Consider the following 6000-nt stretch of genomic DNA (forward strand, 5'->3'; position numbering starts at 1 on the left):
ACACAATAGAATACTACTTAGCCATAGAATGAAATCTTGTCATTTGGAACAACATAGATGAGTCAGGAGGACATCATGTTAGGTGAAATAAGTCAGGTCCAAAAAGATAAGTACTGCATGCTGTCACTCACATGGGAGCTAAAAAAATGTTGAACAAAGAAGTAGAGAGTAAAACTGTGGTTATTAGAGTCTGGAAAGGGTAGAAGGGGGAGGGGAGGATAAGGAGGAGTTGTTTAACAGATACAAAATTATACCTAGATGAAAGGAATAAGTTCTAGTGTTCTGTAGCAATATAAGGTAAATATAGTTACTAATAATTTATTGTATATTTTCAAACAGCTAGAAGAAAAGATTTTGAAGTTTCCAACACAAAGACATGATAAATGTTTGAGGTGATAGATATGCTAATTACCCTGATTAGATCATAATACATTTTATACATGTATTGCAATTTTACTCTGTATTGCATAAAAAACGTATACGTACTACATGTCAGCTGAAAGGAAAAGGAAAAAAAATGACAAATATCAAACCCAAGGACCAGCCCTTGTAGAACTAATCACTCCTCAACAATGGCCTCTTATAAATAATATACTTTCTAAGCAGTATAATATGTACGTATAATTAGTATATAATCTAAGTGAAATATTGCTAAATATTGGTAGGTTGTTAAGCATCTTAAAATTGTTATTTACCACAGACAATGTACACAATAATCTTTGATTTTGCTTTCCTGTAAGACTGATCAGATTGTAATAGAAGGGAAATAAATTCACCAGAAGGAAATAATTAGAAAATACAGAATCATTTTATTCCCAAAATAATATATACTATATCTAGCATTTTATGATACTTACAAATTAATTTGATGCTTACAAATTAATTTCTCTGTTATATTTGAATAGAGAGGCAGTAAGTGCTAAAAACTAAGAGAACAGGATCTGGAATCAGAGTGCCTGGGTATAAATCCTGCGTCTATTTGTCAACATTAAGTGTGCAGATTACTTAACTCTCCAAGCCTCCATTTCTTCATCTGAAAATGGGGTTGATAGTAGTACCTACCTCACGGGTTTGCCATGAAAATTAAATGAAATAGCACATGTAATTGTGCTTGCTATATAGATGCGAAGAAGTAACAGCTTTTAGTAAATGTGAACAACATTTTCCCTCTTTGTCTTTGAATGCTTAATTTGCTGTTAGTCTTGAAAACAGTGTCTATTGGTTTGAGTTTTTTCAATAATGTGTGGCAATGAAGACTGAAACATGGTAAAAAAATTTTGTTCGCTCTCCTTTACACCTGTTTCTTCTGTTACTAGGTATCACAATGTAAATAACATTTTGGTATGTGGTCTTTTCAGTGTCACCAGTTGAGAAATCTTTTTATAAATATATATTTTAAGTATCTATTTTCTTTCAGGCGTACTTAAAGAATTCTGAATTTTTCTTGAGAGCAATATGTATGCTCAGTCACAACTGGTAGTCCAAATTCAGAAGCAGGCAACATTCGGCTCTCTGTTATGCAAACTTTAAGATACTAGAAGACTAGACATTTGGCAAGACCATAATTTGAGTACAGAACATGGCATATTAGAGGAGTGAACATATAACTGTCATCCAAACTGGGATGCCTTAAAGGGTGAATGAAACCAGCACTAATCATAATTATGTTGGGACAACAGGTGTATACTGGGACTTTTCTGGGCAAACATGGGTAAACAGTCACCCTATGAATTTTTGGTTTTGGTATCTAATTTTGTATAATAAATCACTCCCAAATCTAGTGCCAAGAAGCAATAACCATTTTACTATACTTACAAGTTTGTGAGTCGGTAATTAAGGAATGGTACAGTTGGTCACTCGCCTCTGCTCCATAATGACTGGATCTTGGCTGGGGTGGCGGGAATGGCTGGAAATGCTGGGACAACTCAACTGGAGCCCTATGTCTGGGGCCTCAGTTCTGGTTGTTGGCTGGGTTCCTTAATTATTCCCCATGTGCCATTTGCTATGGCTGGAATGGTGTAGCTGTAGAGATCCAAACATGAAAAGGGCTAAGGAAAATGAGGAAAGCACAGGGATCCTGGAAAAAGGAAGACCAACTCTAAACACAGCAGGAACCTAACACAATGTTTTCTTCAAGTGTACAATACATGTCTTTGGTGATTTTTAAGTGGACTTGACAGTGAGTAATTCAATTATGAAATCACATGTTAGAAAAATATTTTTTCACCTGTAATCTTTTTGATGATTCATAAGAATGGAGAAAATTTCACTTGCTCAACATCAATGGTAGCCCTCAATGACATCTCTCCTTAGCAATGAGACTATATCTCAAGCCCAAAGACTTCAACGGGCAGCACTATTTAGTAACAAAGAATGAATAACACAGTTTTGTTTTCATTGTAATGTTTTTCTATTACCTTCTAATTAGGACAAACGATGCGTTTAAAAAAATGTTTGTAGTTGTGATATAAAACTTTCTTTTACAACACACAGTGGTGATGACTATACAATAGAGTGAATATACTAAAAACCACTGAAGTGTTAAAGGATGTCATGTGGCGTTTTTGTTTTTGTTTTTTTTGAGACAGAGTCGCTCTGCCGCCCAGGCTGGAGTGCAGTGGCACGATCTCGGCTCACTGCAAGCTCCACCTCCCGGGTTTACGCCATTCTCCTGTCTCAGCCTTTCCGAGTAGCTGGGACCACAGGCGCCTGCCACCACGCCCGGCTAATTTTTGTATTTTTAGTAGAGAAGGGGTTTCACCAGTTAACCAGGATGGTCTCAATCTCGTACCTCATGATCCGCCCGCCTCAGCCTCCCAAAGTGCTGGGATTACAGGCGTCATGTGGTGTTTTGATGGGGAAAAGAACAGGAGAGATTTGGAAGAAATTGAGCCTAGAGTTGCTTGGTGTCTGCACAGAAAGTCTCATAACTACCAGCTAACAGAGACTGCTAACTCCAAGAGGATGTCTACAGAATGGGGCCCTACAAATGTAGAGAGGAGGATGGAGCAGATAATATAGCCCACATTTCTAGGTCAAGGATCAGTGAAAAGAGTAAGAGTCAATTTTGCCCTCTCCTTCAAGTCTGATGCCAGTAACCTGGGCTGCAGTGGTTAAATCAGTATGTTTCAATAGAGTAGAAAAACAAATTTTATACTGGCTCATAACTAAAAACTGAAAATGGACAATTGCAACTTTAATAACCAAAAGCACCTGAGAGATTTTGAAATCTGCCCAAGATGGGATTCGATACTTTTTCCAGGGGTTAGAGAGATTTGACATAGTACCAGGGGCAGTGATTTGAGAAAAATAAAACGATAACATGTTTTTACTCCTCCAAGCTGAGACAATTCAATAAACCACTCAGTTATCATCTAAAAACAAATGAACCAAATATATATCAGTAAAAGTAAGGGTCAATATAAAAAATAGTATATGACACTAAACCTGTAATATAAGATGGTAAAATCATACAAGTGGTTCAAGCAAGGATAATTAAAATTTGGGAAATACTCAAAATGCAAATGATGGCAAAATTTCCTTCATGATTCCTTAAGGGGTGCCAGTTGAGTTATTTTTCCTGACAAAAGCATTCAAGGTTCTATTGAAAGCTAAAGAAATCATCTGGAAGTGAGGAAAACAATAAGTTAGGCTTTTAGTCCTTGCTGGTTATTATTACTAATAGAGTAAATTATCAGATTATTGGAGAATTAGTTGCTGTAGAGCTATATTGTGAACTCAGGGAATCTCTGATCTTAATGTGTGCCTAGAAGGGCACCAAATATTGAAGGATGGGATGGATTCCTGAGAAAAATTGCCCTTAGCAAAAAAAGAAACCACTAAACATCAACCCTGCCCCCTACTCTTGAAACATAACTTTGGTCTCTGATTCTTCCTTTTCAAACTGTTTTGTTTTTGACATACTTTCCCCTTCTTTATTGCCTATCACACCCCAAAATTCCTTCTTTAATTAAAAAACCCCTGACTTATAGCTGGCTCCTCTTAAGAAATGACCTTTCCCATTTGACAGGTGTAAAAATGTCTTATGATACTTTTGTACACACTCAGAGACTGGTCTTAGGAGTTAAAAGTAAATGTTCATTATAAGGAATTAAAAGGAGAACTTTCCTTTTAGGAACAAACTGCAGGCATACTATGTGTTGTGCAAGTGTTTTTCCAAGAAACATGTTTTAGGAGAAAGAACCTCAGTGTTCTTCTAGGCAAATCTGTATTCAAGTCTTATCTCTACCACATACTAGGACCTTAGTCACATATGCAACCTCTCTAGTCTTCAGTATTCTCATCTGTTACCTAGGGATAATCATTCTTTCTTCTTTGGTTGTTATAAAATTAGAATGAGATGGAACACATAGCCCAGTGCCCTGAGGTATGGTTTATGCTCAGAGAGTATTAGTAGCTGCTCTGTTCCCTCTTACCCTTATAAAAACCATCATAATCATATAGAAAATCCATGAGAGATTATATCTATTTGTATCTGTTTATATGTGTGTATATTCATATCTGTATATCTATATCCCCAAATGTAAGCAATCAGATAGGCAATGTAAACTGTAAATATTGGAAATAATGAGAAAACAATCTGCCTAAATTCCTATCAAATTAGAAATAAAAATATAGCCAGCTCCAGGAATTCAGAAATAAAATCAAACAAGAGCCTAAGAACACAAGAATATATATACAGAATTATTTTCCAGAGGAGTCTAACTCATTATCTCCTTGTTGTATATATTTTTAATACTATGTTTCCCTTAAGAGTGTTGAAGTGTATTGGCAATTTTAGAGAATTGCACCTCACTGAAATTTTGTCAAAAGGTCTTAGTCTTTTCCTTTTTAAGTCTGTCCTACAAATCTCCTCTTTTTCTTCCTCTTACTTCCTCCCAAATCCACAGTGACTCCGACAGCTGCAATCTCTCCCTCCCACTCCACCACTCAGTGTGGAACTGTGTTGCCATTGGAGACATCCCCTGCTCCCAGAAGCTAACTCTGTCCAAGAACTTAGGTGGCGGACTTAAAGTAGCAGAAAGTAGTCAATAATTAGAAAAACAGATTTCAGCCAAACTGAGTAGCTAGAGCTTGGAATCTCATAGCTGAGATATTGGTTTTGCTAATTAATTAGCACAAAAATAATGGTCTATGGGGGAACATAGCTTTCTAAACTTTTGGCTGGGACTATTATAAATGAACAATATGCACAGGAAAATGTTAATAGTTACAGAGAAAGGCATTTTAACAGAGTTTTACAGTATGTGGCCTGGGGTCCTCAGGGCAAACATATGCATTACACATCTAACCCCACACTGAGAAAATAATCCCTAATGTTGGTTCCTCTGCTAGTCCTATTAAAAATTCTCCAAAATGTAAAGCCTGCCAATTTCAGGCTAAGAATAAATGGCTCATGGTTCCTTTTGAAACAACATCCAAGATTCATGCACTCAGTGCTGCACACAAAATCACCGTGGGAGGAATATCTCTGGTTTCTGGGGTGCCAGAAAAGACCAATGTGCTTGTCCAGCCCCATTTATTTCAGGCAGGCACCCAAAGGCCACTTTCTGTTAGAGAGGCTAGAGTGGGGATTTAATATTAAAGGATATCAGACCCTATGTTTGCATTAATGCAGAGGCTTGGAACCCATAATGGGGAAATGTTGAAAATGCTGTGCATTCTGTAGGATGTTACTTCTCCCGGAATAACACTTTACATTCAGTAAAAGGTGAAGACTCAGTTCCTAACATTGGCCGTTTTTTGCAGATGGCTGTAACACAGTGTTAGTGGTGTGATATTTGGGAACGTGGATGGTCTCCCTTAGCCTAAATACTTAAATTATTTAAATAGTTCAATTATTTTCATGTGAAAAGATGTGAGGTGAAGGTTTAAGTGAGAAAAAGCATGGAAAAATTTAGAATTGGTTCAAATAGAATTTTTCTTCCTTGATTAAAAAAACCACTTTGATTCTGAGATTAAAAACTCAGTTTGGAATCT

Source organism: Mandrillus leucophaeus, unplaced genomic scaffold, assembly GCF_000951045.1.
Source record: "Mandrillus leucophaeus isolate KB7577 unplaced genomic scaffold, Mleu.le_1.0 Scaffold818, whole genome shotgun sequence".
NCBI lineage: Eukaryota > Metazoa > Chordata > Mammalia > Primates > Cercopithecidae > Mandrillus > Mandrillus leucophaeus.